Source organism: Balaenoptera ricei, chromosome 9, assembly GCF_028023285.1.
Source record: "Balaenoptera ricei isolate mBalRic1 chromosome 9, mBalRic1.hap2, whole genome shotgun sequence".
NCBI classification, from domain to species: Eukaryota; Metazoa; Chordata; class Mammalia; order Artiodactyla; family Balaenopteridae; genus Balaenoptera; species Balaenoptera ricei.
In genome coordinates this window covers 96,973,461-96,991,558 of record NC_082647.1, presented here as the reverse complement: position 1 = coordinate 96,991,558, position 18,098 = coordinate 96,973,461, and the positions used below count along the sequence as shown (strand labels likewise).

At 38.6% G+C, this 18,098-nt stretch overlaps 1 pseudogene; it reads right to left on the bottom strand.

The window, feature by feature from the left end:
- Window positions 1-219: 219 nt before the first annotated feature.
- LOC132372197 (la-related protein 1B-like) lies at window positions 220-5,579 on the bottom strand (annotated as a pseudogene).
- Between the last annotated feature and the right edge of the window lie 12,519 nt (window positions 5,580-18,098).

Sequence of the window (18,098 nt, the reverse complement as noted above, 5' to 3'; positions counted from 1 at the left end):
ACATGGCCATTTGGATGTCCTGTCATCATTTGTTGAAAAGACTATTCCTTTCCCATTGAATGGTCTTGGCACCCTTTTCAAAAATCAGCTTACTGCATGGTTTATTTCTGGACTCTCAGTTCTATTCCATTGACCTAAATGTCTATCCTTATGCCAATACCACACTGTCTTGATTACTATAGCTTTGTGGTAAGTTTTACAAATTGGAAGTGTAATCCTTCAAATTTGTTCTTCTTCTGGGTCCCTTGAATTTCTATATGAACTATAGATCATCTTGTCAATTTCTTTATGACTGTCTTTATGTTTGTTTCCATCTATTTCCATGCATAAATCCTGTTCATTATAATAGAGAACACCATTGATAACTTAAGCAAGTTCAGATGTAATTTTTGCTCTAGATTTGTTGTCGCCTGTTTGGTCTCATCCAGGATGTTTTCTCAGGTAAAGTGGCGTCTCATTTATAATCAAAATCTTGTTTGGATCTTAGTCATCAATTTCACAGTCTGAATCATTATCAGACCAATCAGTAAATGTGTTTTTTCATCCTCCAATTTGTTGCATGTCTTCATCAAATAAAAAAAAAATCAAGTCTTGTTCTTCTGGAGGATGCAGTTGATTTAATGCCTCATCAGGCACAGACATTGACTCCTTCAGTTTCATTGGAGATGCACAACCTCCCTCTTTTTACTTCTATCCGAGGCTTTGAGTCTAAGTCAGCCAAACCAGAAGAAAATCTCTAGACATTACTTGAAGATTAGTTGTTTCAGTATTTTTCTTTGGACTCAGTAGACTTCCAATTCTTGAAGAATTTGGGGCAGACACTGTATATGAACTGGAGACTTGGTCTGTTATGAACTCAAAACAGCAATTTTTTTAAGGTCTTCCATTCTTCCATCAAGAAATAAGTTTCTTGCAACATGTGAAACTACTCTTAATTAGAATAAAATGAATATCTACTCAACCTTAACCCTTGCATTAAGCAAGTGATTATAACAGATGAAAAAGATTTTCATCCTTCCCATGTCACTAACATCTTCCCTCCAGAAGCGCTCCACTTACTGCTTACTAAACTGATGGCCCATTCATCAACTGACAGGATACCGCCTTAAACAAATGTGTCTATTTCTGACTCAGGAAATGGAAGCTTCTAGAGTGGAGGATCTCAATTAGTGGCATGGCTGAAGAGTAGAAGTTCACTGCAGGAAAACCACATTTAAAGCATTGTCAAAACACGTGTGTCTGCTCACTATTTCCCGTGCTACCCCACTCCCAGAATATCAGGATAAGGGTAGAAGAAATAGGAAGGTGAGAAATATTTATCTGGGAAAATTTCACAGGTCAATCTGATAACCACTGTTCTACAGTCATGCAGAAAGAAACAAAAGTTTCATAAGCCAACAGGAGCCAATCCTCCATCCCTGGGGGAAGAAGAGAGAGGAAAAGGGGACTGGGCTTAAAATCAATACTTTGTTTAATTCAGGCCATACAGAAAACGAGAAGCAGTAATGGGCTACTCAGTCTTTTTTTAAGAGCGTCTTTATTTCTTTATTTTTATACAATTTTTATTTTTTATTAACTTTTTTGATTTTTTTAAAGTCTATTGAATTTGTTACAGTATTGCTTCTGTTTTATGTTTTGGGTTTTTTTTTTTTTGGTTTCTTTTTTTCATTTTTTTTTCATTGCTTCTTATTGCTTTATTTATGTTTTGGTTTTTTGGCCACGAGACATGTGGGATCTTAGCTCCCTGACCAGGGATCGAACCCACAATCCCTGCATTTGAAGGCAAAGTCTTAACCATTGGACTGCCAGGGAGGTCCCTATACAGCTTGTAAATTCACTCCATTTACAGTTATTACAAAATATTGGCTATATTCCCCATGTTGTACAACACATCCTTGTAGCCTATCTTATATACCCAATAGTTTGTACCTCCCACTCCCCCACCCCTATATAGCTCCTCCCCTTTTCTTCCCACTAGTAACCGCTAGTTTGTCCTCTGTATCTGTGAGTCTGCTTCTTTTATGTTTTATTCACTAGTTTGTTGTATTTTTTAGATTCTACATATAAGTGATATCATACAGTATTTGTCTTTCTCTGTCTGACTTATCTCACTTAGTACAGTGCCCTCCAAGTCTATCCATGTTGCTGCACATGGCAAAATTTGATTCTTTTTTATGGCTGAGTAGTATTCCATTGTATGTATATGTGTATATATATATATATATATATATATACCACATCTTTATCCATTCATCCGTTGATGGACACTTAGGTTGCTTCCATGTCTTGGCAATTGTAAGTGATGCTGAACATTGGGGTGCATGTAATCTTTTTAAATCAGTTCTTGGGTTTTTTCAGATATATACCTAGGAGTGGAATTGCTGGGTCATATGGTAGTTGGGCTACTCAGTCCTGCCAACCAAAAGGGCAGAAGCAATGAAAGGACCATAAGAGTGGAGCAAAAAGGTTGAAAAAGATAAAGAAACATATATCAGAAAAAAATTGATGACATGCAAATTAAGAAGAATGGTAGAAGAGAGAGAAAAGAGAGAACAAAGAGCTTGTCCTAGGGAGTCAGTCAGGATATGGGAATTTACACAAGAGACCACTGATTTAAAATGGAATTACAGGCACAGAACCAGGGAAGAACCCTTGGGGAATGGCTCTAATTTTATTTTAGAGGAAGTGAACAAGGATTTGAGAAGAAGCAGAAAAGAATAAGTAGCAAATTTAAAGAACATTTTTAAGAAGAGAAAATAAACTTTGGAGAAAGAAAAAAATGAAAGAATAGCATAAAATGTTCAGCATGAGAGACCCATTCAATTTAAGACATCTTATCTTCCAAGTACATGAGGCCAGCCTGTCTTTGATGGAGACTGTATAAAGTTAGATTTATAAACATCAGAGTTGTATCTGGCAGGGAGAATAAGAGTGAAATAAGGCAAGCAACCAATTAATTAGCCTCCAGTGCTCTTACATAGAATTTCAAGAATCTACCGGGTAAGCCACTTTTTAAGGAGATGCTGTAGGAGACTTTGTTAATATTTCCCTGAGGGAAGCGACAGATCAGTTAAGGAATACAGCCAGACCAAAGGCATTGCTGAATTTTTGTGTGTACTTTCAACTCAGATGAAATCATGAGTGCTGTGTTTCCAATTTTCTTATTAGGTACTATTTGCAATACTTAAAATTTTTCTTTTGCAGTTCCACAGATGTTCTGTTATGCAGTTAGCCAACAGGAAGTGATTTTCATAACACGTTTTGTTTTTTACAACATCATTTCATTTTTTATTGACGTTTCAGTGAAATTATTCATCACTGTATTGATTGGTCCACCTAGAAACTAGGGAGATTGTGGCACGGAGGAGCTGGAGTGAGATGGTTCCAGGTCCAAACCCTACTCTATCACTTGCTAGATGTGTAATTCAGGACAAAATATCTCATCTCTCTGTTCTAAGGTAATCCCACCTCAAAGGAGTAAATTAGGCAATTTTTATGGAACATTTGTTACAATGCCTTGTACATAGTAAATGCTCAATAAATAGCCATTATTTTTATTATTATTATTTTTTGGAACAATCCTTGTCCTAAAAACAAACAAAAAGCCTATATTCAAAAGAAAAGGAAGGAAATAGACACTTAGTAGCATTAGGAAGAAGAAACGGGCTTAGTCTCTTATTTTAAAGTGGGGATAATAAAAACACCAAAGTGGCTGTGAACATTAAATGGAACAGCACATATGAAGTACCCCACACAATGATCAATCAGTGTACTTAATGACAAGCACCTGGTTAGTGCTGGCTAGAAATGGGCCTTTTCACTGCTCTAAGTTGAGAAGGGTGATTGTGCTATATCAATAACCAGCAGGGGAGTCTGGCCACACTGACACCGGGTCAAAAATGGTAATCTTAAAATAGCACCATGACCATATCAAAGTACTGCAAAGCAAGCCCTATGCTAATGCAAAGATTTGTCATTATTAGAACGGAGATTCAGATCAAATATACATAATTGAAAAAAGAAACCTTTTGAGTGAGTGGTTTTGCTTCCAAGCAAAAAGATCTTGAAACCTTGAGATGGAAGAAGCGGGCACCGAGGAAGGAGAAAAGAACCCAGAATGGGGAGATTCGAAGTCCGTGTTGTCTATTTCACAACTGAATCACAATTTACTTGAGCATTTGGAATCAGGGTGTGGACAAACAGTGTGGTTGCCTCTGGGAAGCTGAGTGAAGCAGACATGGAAGGGCTTTGGCACTGGGCAAGTGAGGGAAAGGAAGCTAAAATGGAAGTGGACCTGAAGGGGGATGAAGGAGAGGCAGTGCTGTTTACAACTGAGCTGACCCGAACACCAGGAGATGTGTTTTCCTGAAAAACAGAAAATTTAACCATTGGTCGATGAGCTTTATGCCTGGATTTGGGCTTTTGTTGAGATGTGTTGGTATCACGTGGAAACATCTGACAAGTCCCTTCTCATGACCCAACATGGGAAGCCAGATTGATTTGGAAGGTTTTGCTGTGGTTTGGAGGCTATTTAAAGTTTAGTATTTTGTTTTATCAACATATAGAGCTCCAGACTGAAAGGTTTCTCAGTAAGTCCAACATAACCAGTCTTTCCATTGACATACGGACAGGAAGGGCCACTGCACTTGGGGGTGGAGGCTGTGCCTTGCCCACAGAAGGTCCCCAGAGGGGTGAGTGGGAATAGATCTAGCCTGATGTTTTCACCAAGATGCAGGACAGGAGCTTTTTAGTAACTCATACAGTCGTTCTACATGAGTTAACAGTGGGTATGGGAATTGATTTCTGTTGATTCGCTTAAGCCCAAGGTACGTTGTGTTTAGGAGCCGTTTGGACCTAACAAACAAACAAATGAACAATCAAACACTAGACCCATACTTGGCACAAGATGAGCACAGTATGAGAGGCTTATTTATGGACGTGGGACTGAAACTGACAGAGGCAAGGGGAGATTCATGTCTCTCCTTTCATCTCACACTTACGTTGTGGGCCTACAATCATCCCTGGGTGGGACGTAAATGGAATTCAAAGTATTGCCTCACTCTCTTTCTCTTGATGTTAGGATACTAGCAGATACTCTCAAAAGAGGTGATTGAAGAGAGTTTAATGAAGGGACCTTCTACAAAACTGTGGGCAGGGTTAAGGGAAACCAATAAAGGATGGTGATTCCCCACGGTTGGCAATCTGCAAGTCAGAAGCGACAAGGGAAGGAGTAGTTACCAGAATTTCCAGGGATGAGCTGCCCTTCAGGAGCCATGACCTTTTGTAGAGAAGAAACACAGTCACAACCAAGAGTGCATTTCTTCCTTATAGTACCGTCGTAATAACCCCTATACCACTCAAAGAAGAATGTTCTGGAGTCAAGGTCAAATGGATTCTTCTTTCTTCTTCCTTTCCACCACTTTTCGAAAAGCTTTACACATTTTAAAGTGCATATTGAACTCTGACTTTCTTTTATAGTTTGTTTTTCTATTATTTCTGATTGCTTTTAATTTTTCTTGTAGAGAAGCAGTACCTCCCTTCTTCTCTATGTTATGAATGGATTCCAGCTTCTTACTCATGCTAACTATTACATGGAAGTCATTCCATTTTTATTCTTCTTAAAGAACACTGACTCTCCCTTTTAATTTGGATTATTGATTTCTAGCCCTGCTGAAGAAAGGTTGTTCTGAGACTTATTTGTAAAAAATGATTATAAGAAGTGTAAGTAATTGTATTACTGGGTTAGTTTATCTTTTCTTTTATCCCACACTTTTTCCTAGTTTTTCACCCTTGATTAGATGAATAATATCACTTAGTGATATGCAAAAGAAGATATAAGAGTGACATCTGTTTTTTTAAGTGCTAGGTTTTTTTTTTTACTTAATTCTAATTTATTTTATTTTTTTATTGACGTATAGTTGATTTACAATGTTGTGCCAGTCTCTGCTGTACAGCAAAGTGACCAGTTATACACATATAGACATTCTTTTTTTTATATTCTTTTCCATTATGGTTTATCACAGGATATTGAATATATGTCCCCTGTGCTATTCAGTAGGACCTTGTTTATCCATCCCATATGTAATAGTTTGCATCTGCTAATCCCAAACTCCAAGTCCTTTCCTCCCCCACCCTCCTCCCCCTTGGCAACCACAAGTTTATTCTCTATGTCTGTGAGTCTGTTTCTGTTTTGTAGATAAGTTCATTTGTGCCATGTTTTAGATTCCACATATAAGTGATATATGGTATTTGTCTCTCTCTTTCTGACATTTCACTTAGTATGATAATCTCTAGTTGCATCCATGTTGCTGCAAATGGCATTATTTCATTCTTTTTTATGGTTGAGTGGTATTCTATTGTACATATGTACCACATCTTCTGCATCCATTCATCCATCAATGGACATTTAGGTTATCTCCATGTTTTGGTTATTGTGAATAGTGCCGCTTTGAATATAGGGGTGCATGTATCTTTTTGAATTAGGGTTTTGTCCAGGTATATGCCCAAGAGTGGGATTGCTGGATCTTATGGTAATTCTATTTTTAGTTTTCTGAGGAATCGCCACAGTGTTTTCCATAGTGGCTGCACCAACTTACATTCCCACCAACAGTGTAGGAGGGTTCCCTTTTCTCCACACCCTCTCCAGCATTTGTTATTTGTAGACTTTTTAATGATGGCCATTCTGAGTGGCGTGAGGCGGTACCTCATTGTAGTTATGATTTGCATTTCTCTAATAATTAGTGATGTTGAGCATCTTTTCATGTGCCTACTGGCCATATGTATGTCTTCTTTGGAGAAATGTCTATTAAGGTCTTCTGCCCATTTTTCCATTGGGTTGTTTTTTTGTTGTTGAGTTGTATGAGCTGTTTGTATATCTTGGAGATTAACCTCTTGTCTGTCGCATCATTTGCAAATATTTCCTCCCATTCTGAAGGTTGTCTGTTCATTTCTTTTATGATTTCCTTTGCTATGCAAAAGCTTGTAAGTTTGATTAGGTCCCATTTGTTTATTTTTGCATTTATTTCTATCTACTTAATTCTAGAATGGCTTATCTGGTTAATGTGGAATGGGCTTTTATATTTCTTGCTGGCTGCTAACTGAGAGAATACCAACCTTCAGCTACAGGTTAGATCATCTTTAGATGTAAGGTAATCTGAAAACCAAGTCTTTAATCACCTTGAGATAAGATAAACTCTTGACTGTCATGTGTATTATTCCAACTGCTAACATGCTGTTGGTTTCACCATTTGGACCTATGCAAAAACCACTGCCTGCATGATAGCAGAGTGACATGAAGTATGGGGAACCAGCACCAATGATGAAAAGTGAGAACTGCCTGTACCTCGTCTTCCCCACTTATCTGTGATTTGAATCAGGCTTTAGGCAAAACACTGAAGCCCACAGAGGGAGCTAGGGGAGATGTAAAACAATCTTGGCAAAGAGTCCTTGCTATGAAGGACCTCATCCCCTAAAAAGCACATGCCACAAATGTACTTTAAAAAGAAAAAGGCTGTGTACGTAATGTTAGAATAATGATGTCAAAAGCAAATGACCTAAATGGTCCTGCTCTGTTTCATTATTATTCACTGAGCCAAAAAGTGTCCACAAAAACCAAAGACATAACGATCCTAAGCATTGAGAAGACATGAGACAGAGAGGTCAAAGACATTTCAAGGCCTCCAAGGTTCACCATGGTCTGGATCCCACACTCTCCCATCTGTTTTAGGGACCTTATGTTTTTTATTATTCCTATCCTCTCCAGAATCTTTAACTTCTGCATCCTTCTCTCTCTTCTGTCCATTGTCTCACACTAAAAATAAAAAATAAAAGCAGGAAAAGAAAAAGAAAAGAAAAGCAAAAAGAAGAGAAGAAAAGAAAAATAAACTATTTTAAATTCACTTCCCTTTTTGGAGATTCCCCTTCACCACTAAACTCAACGAGGAGATCATTTACATTTGCTGACATCATTTCCTTACTTCCCACCAATTTCTCAACATATTTCCATCTGGATTCTTCTCTTACCAAAATATGAAACTATTTTAATAAAGATCACTAACACTAATAATTTTCTTGTCACCAGATTCGATCTATATTTTGGTCCTCATCTTCATTCAGTAGCCACACTGATGACCAACCCCTTCTTTAAACACTCTTATCCTTTGGCTTCCATGATATCATGCTCGTCCGGTTTTCCTCCTTCATTTGTGGCTGCTACTTCTTCAGCCTCTTTTTTGGTTCATCCTCTTTTACGCTGCCTGTAAGTTCCTCAAAGTTCAGTTGTAGGCTCTCTAGTCTACCTCCTTAGGCAATTGCAAACACACCCACAGCTTAAATACCATATATCTTAAATGTGCACCTATCTTGGACCTTTCCTTTGAGCTCGGGACCAAGATAGCTATTTGAAATATTTGTTGGCATGTCTCAGAGGCACTTCTCCCTCAAACACCCCAAATTAAACATATGGAAGTCTGGTTCAAGATGGTGTTGTAAGAAGATACTGAACTCACCTCTTGCCATTGACACACTGAATCTACAGCTATATATGAAACAGTTTCCGCTGGAGGTGGGGTGGGGGGAACTGGCAGAGCAACTCCTTCACATTGGGCAAATGAGGGAAATCGCATCAAAGTGGGTAGGAGAGGTCGAGACACAGTCTCACTGTAAACCCCACCTCCCGGCACGGTGACCCACAATCAGAAGGGAACTCAAAACGCAGAGCTTCTCCCTGAGAAGTGAAGGGTTTAAACCCCACATCAGGCACCCTAACTTCTAAGACCAGCACCTGAGATATGAGGCCGCAAAACATCTGGCTTTGAAGATCAGTGGGGCTCACACCCACAAGACCCTTGAGACTCTGGTGAACTGCGATACGGCTCCTAATGGGCTCCCACACAGACCCACCCACCCCAGGGCCCAGTGCAGAAGCAGCCCTGTGAAAAGCGCCCAGGCTTTATGTGAAAGAGGCTCATTTGCTAATTTTAAAGTGTTGGTCTGAGGAAAAGGGGCCTGCTGCGACACTATCTGGGGATGGAAGCTTGTGGGCACCATCTTCCTGCTCTCCCTCTGCCTTGCTAAACCTGGCAGGAACCATCTTCTTTTTTTTTTTTTATTCCTTTTCTTTTCTTTTTTTTTTTTTCTATTTTTTCTTTTCTTTGTTTCTTTTCTTTTTCCTTTCTTTTTTTGGCAGGTGCCATCTTTGCACTCACCCTCTGCTTCACTTCAGCCAGTGGGAGCCATCTTCCTGCTTTCCCTCTCCCGCACTCCACAGCCCTAGTATCTCCCAGAGGGGAGCTTCTACAAGCATCTGGTGCCCTGGTCTTTACGTCTGGTGACCCAGCTTTGTGTCTGCCACCCAGGGACACTCCTTGACAACCTGGCTGTAGAGGCTGGGTGTGGGGCTTTCTTTGCTCATCCTAGAGCTTTGGCCTTAGGGGGAGGCTTAAGGTTTTGCACACATCTAGGGGCTACAGAGCTGCCCTCAGGGAACATAGGCTGGGAGACATCAACTTTCTGCTCTCCCTCTGTCTAACTGCAGCTCACCAGTATCTCCCAGAAGGAGCTTATACACTTGTCTAGAGCCCCGATTTTCGTGACTGCTGCCCAGGGGACACCTCCAGATCACCTGGCTCTGATGACCAGTGGGGATTGTGCTGGCAGTCCCATAAGACTACATATGTGTGCATTCTATAAAAGCTGCTTGAGTGTCTGGCTTCCAATAACCTGAATCTAGGTACTGACTGAGGTCATCCCCTTTGGGACACCAACTGGTCTTGGTCCAACCTCAACTACTGAGAGTTATTGAAAATAAAATGGGCTGCTTAAACAATCACAAAAGTTTGAAAGACAAACAAGAACTAGGGTAGGATTGAATGATAAGATTCATCTCCTACACAAGGCCAACTCTTCAAGACTGGGAGAGGTGGCTACTCCACCTAATGCACAGAAACCAACACAGAGGGTCATGCAGAATGAAGAAACAGAGGAAAATGTTCCAAATGAAAGAACAAGATAAAACCTCAGAAAATAGACCTTAATGAAATGAAGATAAATAATTTGCCCGATAAAGAGTTCACGTAATGATCCTAAAGAAGCTTGCTGAACTCATGAGAAGAATGGATGAACACAGTAAGAACTTCAACAAACAGATAGAAAATAAAATAAAATATCAAACAGAAGTCACAGAGCTAAAGAAACACAATAACTGAATTCAAAAAAATACTAGAGGCATTCAACAACAGACTAGCTGAAATGAAGAAAGGGTCAGTGAACCTGAAGACAGGGCAGAGGACCTCACCCAGTCAGAGCAGCAGAAAGAAAAAGGAATGAAGCAAAGTGAAAATAGCTTAAGGGACTTATGGGACATCAACAAGTGGACTAAAATTCACATTACAGGAGTCCCAGAAGGAAAAGAGAGAGAGAAGGGGGAGGAAAACATTACGAAGAAATAACAACTGAAAACTTCCTTAACCTGGGGAAGGAAATAGACACCAGATCCAGGAAGCCCAGAGAGTTCCAAATTGAACACATGATATATCCCCACAACTTAGTTCATCTATGATCGTGTTTTTTATTTTAGTAAATGTCACCAAAATCCATTCAACTGAGCAAGCCAGAAGCTTGGGAATTGTCCTTGCCACCCACCACTTAGTCATCCCCTATATTCAAATTATCACAAAGAGTTGTTCATTTTGCCTTCTGAATATCCCTTCTTTTTTTTTTTGGCTGTGCAGCTTGCGAGATCTTAGTTCCCCAACCAAGAATCAAACTCGTGCCCCCTACAATGGAAGTGCAGAGTCCTAACCACTGGACTGCCAGGGAAATCCCCTGAATATCCTTGAATCAATCAAATTCCTTTAATCTCTCTTACCACCATAGTCCAATCTACCTGCAGCTGTCACCTGGACCACTATAACAGCCTCTTAACTGGTCACCTCATATCCTCCATCCAATTTTCTATTCTGTTGGCAAACTGATTGTTTAATTTAACCTAAATATGATCATGTCATATTTAAAAGATTCCAGTTGCTCTAAAGATTAAGACCAAAATTCTCACATATATAATGTGACCCCTGCCCCTCTTTTCCAGTCTCATTTTTCATTACTCTCCCTCATGGGTGTGACTATCAGACCTCTGGTCACTTTGGCCTTCCTCCAGTTCCCAGAATGTACCATCCTCAGTCCTGCCTCAAGGCATTTACATAGTGTTCTTTCTCCCCAACTTGACCTAGTTAATTCCTACTCCTCCTGCAGATTTCAATTCAAATACCACTTTCTCAGGGAAGCATGCTCAGAACTACCAGCCTGGGTCAGAACCATCTTTTAGACATTATTATGGCCTCTTGTCTTTTTTCTTTCACACCACTTACCCTGGTCCAATATTCAATTCAATATTTGATCAGTCTTTGTCTTCCCAACCAAACTGTAAACTCCATGAAATCAGAAACAGCATCAGTTTTTCCATCACCATTGTAGCCCCAGCACCTAGCACAGCAGTTGGCACAAAGTAGAGGCTGAATAACTAAGTCAGTAATGGTGTTTTACTGTGCAAGGCAGGCAATAAGAGGTAAAGAAAGATATTAATTCTATGCCTCATGTAATAAATGTAAAAGGACTCAGAGGAGGAAAAAATCAATATGAATAAAATTTCCAGTGACATATTTATGAACCTTTTAGGAACCAGACCAAAAGGTAGTTGGGAAAGGATAGATAACTCCATGCCATGTCCTCTGCAGTGCTGTCAGCTTTAACCTGAAAAGATAAACCTCCCAATAATAGATTCTATAAGAAAACTTTAAAAAATGGAACAAGAGAAGAATAGCAGTTTATATTAAAATGCTGTAGTTTCAACTGAATTGCCATTAGAGTTCTCTGTAAAATAGGTCTACCCCCCTCCTATACTACCCTAATACCTAGAAAAAATATATTAAAAAAAATAATGAATCACAAAATAAAAAGCATGTATGATCAAATTGACAGAGCGAGTACAAGGTGGAAAAGCATGGTCCATATCAGGCACAAGAGAAGACTATTCCAGATATACAAACAATTTTAGAGATACTCTTAAGCCAGGGGAATAATTGCAGTTAAGGGCCACATAGTAAATGTTTTAGGCAGGGTGGGGAATAGAGTGAGGCTGGAGAAGTGGTAAGTGAGCAAAATTTAAGACGCTTACACTCAGGGTCAAGCAAGTGCAAGGTCAGCCTTAAAAAGGAGCACCTCCTTAATATTGCACCCAAAGCACCTCTCTTTCCACACCTTAGTCCCAGCCCTGATTTTAGGTTTTGTGAGTCATGCAGTCTCTGTAACAGTTTCTCAATTCTGCCATTGCAGGGTGCAAGCAGCCAAGGATATGTGAATATGTGAACATGGCTGTGTTCCTATAAAACTTTATTGATAAGAACAGGTGGCAGGGTGACTTTGGCCTGAGGGCCATAGTTTGCTGACCCCTGCCCCAAGCCCAGGAGCCACAAATACAAGGAACACAACTGGGCAAAAATAAAAAAGACCACAATAAATAGAGCTGGACCAGAGGAGACCCTCCCTTTCAGGGTGGTTTTCCCTACTCCATACTGAGCCGTGGGCAGCAGTGGCATTTCCCATGTCCTGCAGAATTTGTGACATGTTCCAAAATGTCTATTTTGTTTTCTCTCACATTTGAATGTGGTCACATTTGACTGACTATAGAGTTTTGGTGTAAAAATAATTTCCCCTCAGAACTAGAGACACTGTCTGTTGTCTTTCAGTATCTTGTATTGATGATGGAAAATTCATTGATATTCTGCCTCATTTTTTTTGTCAGTAACCTCTTTTTTCCTCTGGGAACTTTTAGGATTTTCTCTTGATCTTCAGAGGGAAGAGAAAATCCACAAGAAAGAATAGTGAATGGGAAACATAAAAAAAAAAATGTCAGGACAGGATCCAATAATATGAATGAATGAACTTCCTTTATCAACAAACAGAAAAAAATTATTTTTTAAAAAATCCAGTCATATGCTTTTCATAAGAGCCGTATCTAAAATAAAATGACCCCAAACAACTGAAATAAAGTATTCAAAAAAAGATATCCAGGGTAAATGCTAGTAAGAAGGAAGCAAATATGGTGGTGTTAATTTCACATGCAGTAAATTTCAAGATGAAAAATTTTGAATTTGGAAAAAGAGGAATATTTTATATTGATGAAAAGAACAAGCTACAAAAGCAGAACAGTCAAAACTTTTACCTGACATAACTTGGAAAGTATAAAATAAAAATATTAATACAAAAAGAATTTGACAAATGCCCAAACACAGTGGGAAACTCATATATAGCAGAAGTTGATAGATCCAGTAAACAGAAATTAAGAAAGAATGAAAAGAATTTGAATAATATAATTAACAAACTTGATCAAAAATATATTTTAACTCCCCTCCAAAAAAAAGAGAGCATGCACATTGTTTTCAAACACCAATGAAATAGCTACAAAAATTGAACGTAAACCCAGTCAAAGAGAAATACCTCAAATTCCAAGAAATTCTTGAAAGCAGAAATCATAATCTTGATTCTCTGATATCAATGAAAAAAGTTAGAAATTAAAAAGATGACAAAAACGCTTACAATGTTTCTGAAAAACTCTTAAAGAGGAAATTAAAACTAAAATTAGAAACTGCTTCTAAATAAACTAAAAATAAGAAAAAAATTATCTAAAACTTAAGTAATATACCCAAAGTAATACTCAGGGGATAATGTATCAACTTAAATAATATATTAAAAATCAAGAACAATTAAAAATAAATTAACTCAAGACACTAGAAAAGAAAAACAGAATAACTCAAAGAAAATAAAAGCAATTAATAAAGAACTAATATAAAACTTATTAAGTAGACAATACAACTTGTTCAGTAAGATTACAAGTTATTTCCTTGAAAGAGCAATGAAATAGATCTTTGGCAAGTGTGGTGATGATGAGAGAGAAACACCAAATAAACCACATAAGGAAGGGAGACAGCTGTAGAGATGGAGGAGATTTGTTTTAACTTTTGGAGGTTATTGAAGACCAATATCTCTATGAAGTGAATGATCTTATTGGAAAATATACATAACAAAACTTTTAAAGGGAGACAGAGAGAGAAACTACATAGATGAAAAAAACAAAGTTAGAAGGTATCTAAAAATTTTATGCAAAAGAAATGCTCTGGGGAAAGCTGACAGTGGCAGCATAGTTTTAAATCTCCACAAATCCCTCCCAAGAAATAGAGCGACTAGGATAGAGTTGAAATCTGCAGGAGGAGTAGGAATTAACTAGGTAAACTTGGGGAGAAGAAAAAGGCATCTGGGGAAGAGGAATAATTTATGCAAATGCCCTGAGACAGGACAGATCGTGGCATATATTGGGAATTGAAAGAAAGCCAAAATGCCCTGTGTGATCCCCATCTCTTGAATGTGGGTGGGAACTGGGCTTGCTTCCACCTAATAGAACATGGCAAAGGTAACAAAGATGGGCCTGATTACATGTGCCTGATTTCATTCCATAAAACTGCAACCCATCTTTTTTTTTTTTTTTAATATTTATTTTTATTGATTGATTGCTATGTTGGGTCTTCGTTTCTGTGCGAGGGCTTTCTCTAGTTGCGGCAAGCGGGGGCCACTCTTCATCGCGGTGCACGGGCCTCTCACTATCATGGCCTCTCTCGTTGCGGAGCACAGGCTCCAGACGTGCAGGCTCAGTAGTTGTGGCTCACGGGCCTAGTTGCTCCACGGCATGTGGGATCTTCCCAGACCAGGGCTCGAACCCGTGTCCCCTGCATTAGCAGGCAGATTCTCAACCACTGCACCACCAGGGAAGCCCCCTTTTTTTTTTTTTTTTTTTTTTTATTTTATCTTTATTTTTGGCTGTGTTGGGTCTTTGTTGCTTTGCACGGGCTTTCTCTAGTTGCAGCTTAAGGAGCTAATTTGGTTCTCAAAACAAATTGTTTTCCCCAAAAGAATTGTATGATTTGTATGACAAGTATACCCTATAATTGTAAAATAACTTGTTATATTTCTATTGTTTGACCTAATTTCACCAATTGTTTACTTAACAACTGATTTTTGCGGAATCTACGTGGAAAAAAGATGCTCAATGAATAACTCACAGGCAAAAAAATTTGTGTAAAGAATTTCTCTATGTGAATAAATAACTTTGATTTTAAAAATTGTCCTAACTGGGAAAAAAAAAAAAGAAACTGAAATCCTCAGTTCGACAGTCAGTCCAGGAAAATGGACAGCTGCCAACAGCCACATGAGCTTGAAAGTGGATCATTCCTCACTTGAGACTGTTATGAGACTGAAACCCTGACCAGTTCCTTGATTACAGTATCATGAGACCACGAAGCTGAGAACCTGGCTAAGCCATATCCAGACTTGTAACCCACAAAATCTGTGAGCTAATAGACACGTGTTGTTTACAGCTGCTCACTTGTGGTAATATCATTATGCAATACATAAATAAGTCATGACCAGAAGGCTAATCGTCACTCTCATGAGGGAGAGGACTGTGGAAGTGATGGTGTGTGACTGCCAAGGCTAGGTCTTAAAAAGCAACGCAGCTTTTCATCTCACTCACTAAAATACTGTCTCTGGAAGCCTTCAGCCACCATGTAGGCAGTCTGGTTGCCTTAAGGTTGACACATTGAGAGTCGTCCAACCTAGTGCATGTAGAGGGACCACATGAAAAGGCCCTGAGGTACAGAAAAGTGAGAAAGCCCAGCCATCCTCAGTTGTGCCAGCCCTCCACTGGTCCAGCTCCAGCCTCCATCTGAGACCCTAAGCCGAGAGCACACAGCTAAGTCCTTCCTGAATTCCTGACCCACGGAAACTGAGAGAAAGAACATTTTTTTAAAGCTCGAGTGATTTTTTTTTTTTTATATACAGCAATGGGATAATTAGAAGAGATAAAAATAATAAAACGTATTGGTCTAAGTTGGAGAATACTAGAAAATCAACACATTATTTTGAAAACTAGTTAATAAAAAAGGCAGAATCAAGCATTTATTCTGCTTTTCTTATATGAACTATATATCCAGATACCCAAATAGTTTATGATGGGCAGTTTCCCTCTATAGACGTATTTCTGCTAAGAGCTGAAAGAGAGTGATCGAATGAGTTAGTAGAATGAATGACCCCCAAATGAATTAATAGATGTAAACGTTAAGCTTCCATGGCTGTCAACATCACAAAAGGAGTGAACACAAGACATATGTGCCTCCTGATGGAAGAACATACCACCTATGACGTAGTCTTGCCAAGAGACTAAATAAAACATTTAAGGATCAAGCCTCTAGATTTAAAGGAACTACCAATTGACAGGAAATACAGAGTCTAGAGGAAGACGGGAACCTACATCACAGGGATGCATTCAGCAAAAGCCAGACCTGTGGTGTCCAGTACAGTTGCTATGAGTCATATGTGACACTTTGAGCAATTGAGTCCAAATTAAGAAGTGACATAAATGTAAAATACAACACTGGATTTGTGTCCCAAAAAATAATGTAAAATATCTCAATAATTTTTATATTGATTACATGTTGAAATGATAATATTTTGGACATACTAGATTAAATAAAATATATTATTTAAATATATTTTACCTGTCCCTTTTTACACTTCTTATTGTGGCTACTGGAAAATTTAAAGTTACACATGTGGCTCTCATTTTATTTCTATTGGATAAAACTAATTCAGACCACAGGAAACTATATGGCAACCTAATTTCCTCAACAAGTAAGTTGAAAAGAATAAAAGCTATAAAAGAAAAACAAGATTAAAACAGACTTTAAAAATATATCAGACAGGGTTTCCCTGGTAGTGCAGTGGTTAAGAATCCACCTGCCAATGCAGGGGACACAGGTTCGAGCCCTGGTCCGGGAAGATCCCCCATGCCGCCGAGCAACTAAGCCCCTGTGCCACAACTACTGAGCCTGCGGTCTAGAGCCCGAGAGCCACAACTACTGAGCCCGCACGCCTAGAGCCCATGCTCCACAACAAGAGAAGCCACCGCAGTGAGAAGCCCACACACCTCAGCAAACAGTACCTCCCACTCACCGCAACTAGAGAAAGCCAGCATGCAACAGTGAAGACACAACACAGCCACAAATAAAAATAAATAAAATAAATTTTAAAAAATATATAACAATTGCAATATGTGGACCTTATTTGTTTTTTTAAATTTTTAATTTTCTATTGGAGTATAGTTGATTAACAATGTTGTGTTAGTTTCAGGTATATAGCAAAGTGATTCAGTTATACATATACATGTATTCTTTTTCAAATTCTTTTCCCATTTAGGTTATTACAGAATATTGAGCAGAGTTCCCTGTGCTATACAGTAGGTCCTTGTTGGTTATCTATTTTAAATATAGCAGTGTGTATATGTCGATACCAAACTCCCAATTTATCCCTCCCCACCTCCTTTCCTCTTTGGTAACCATAAATTTGTTTTCTAAGTCTGTGAGTCTGTTTCTGTTTTGTAAATATGTTCACTTGTACCATTTTTTTTAGATTCCTCATATATGCGATATCATATGATGCATATCTTTCTCTGACTGACTGACTTCACTTAGTATGATAATCTCCAGGTCCATCAATGTTGCTGCAAATTATTTCATTCCTTTTAATGGCTGAGTAATATTCCATTGTATATATATACCACATCTTCTTTACCCATTCATCTGTCAGTGGACATTTAGGTTGCTTCCATGTCTTGACTATTGTAAACAGCACTGCAGTGAACATAGGGGTACGTGTATCCTTTCGAACAATGGTTTTCTCTGGATATGTGCCCAGGAGTGGGATTGCTGGATCATATGGTAGCTCTATTTTTAGTTTTTAAAGGAACATTCATACTGTTCTCCATAGTGGCTGTACCAATTTATATTCCCACTAACAGTGTAGGAGGGTTCCCTTTTCTCCACACCCTCTCCCACATTTATTGTTTGTAGACTTTTTCTTGATGGCCATTCTGACTGGTGTGAGGTTATATCTCATTGTAGTTTTGATTTGCATTTCTCTAATAATTAGCAATGTTGAGCATCTTTTCATGTGCCTTTTGGCCATCTTATATCTTTTTTGGAGAAATGTCTATT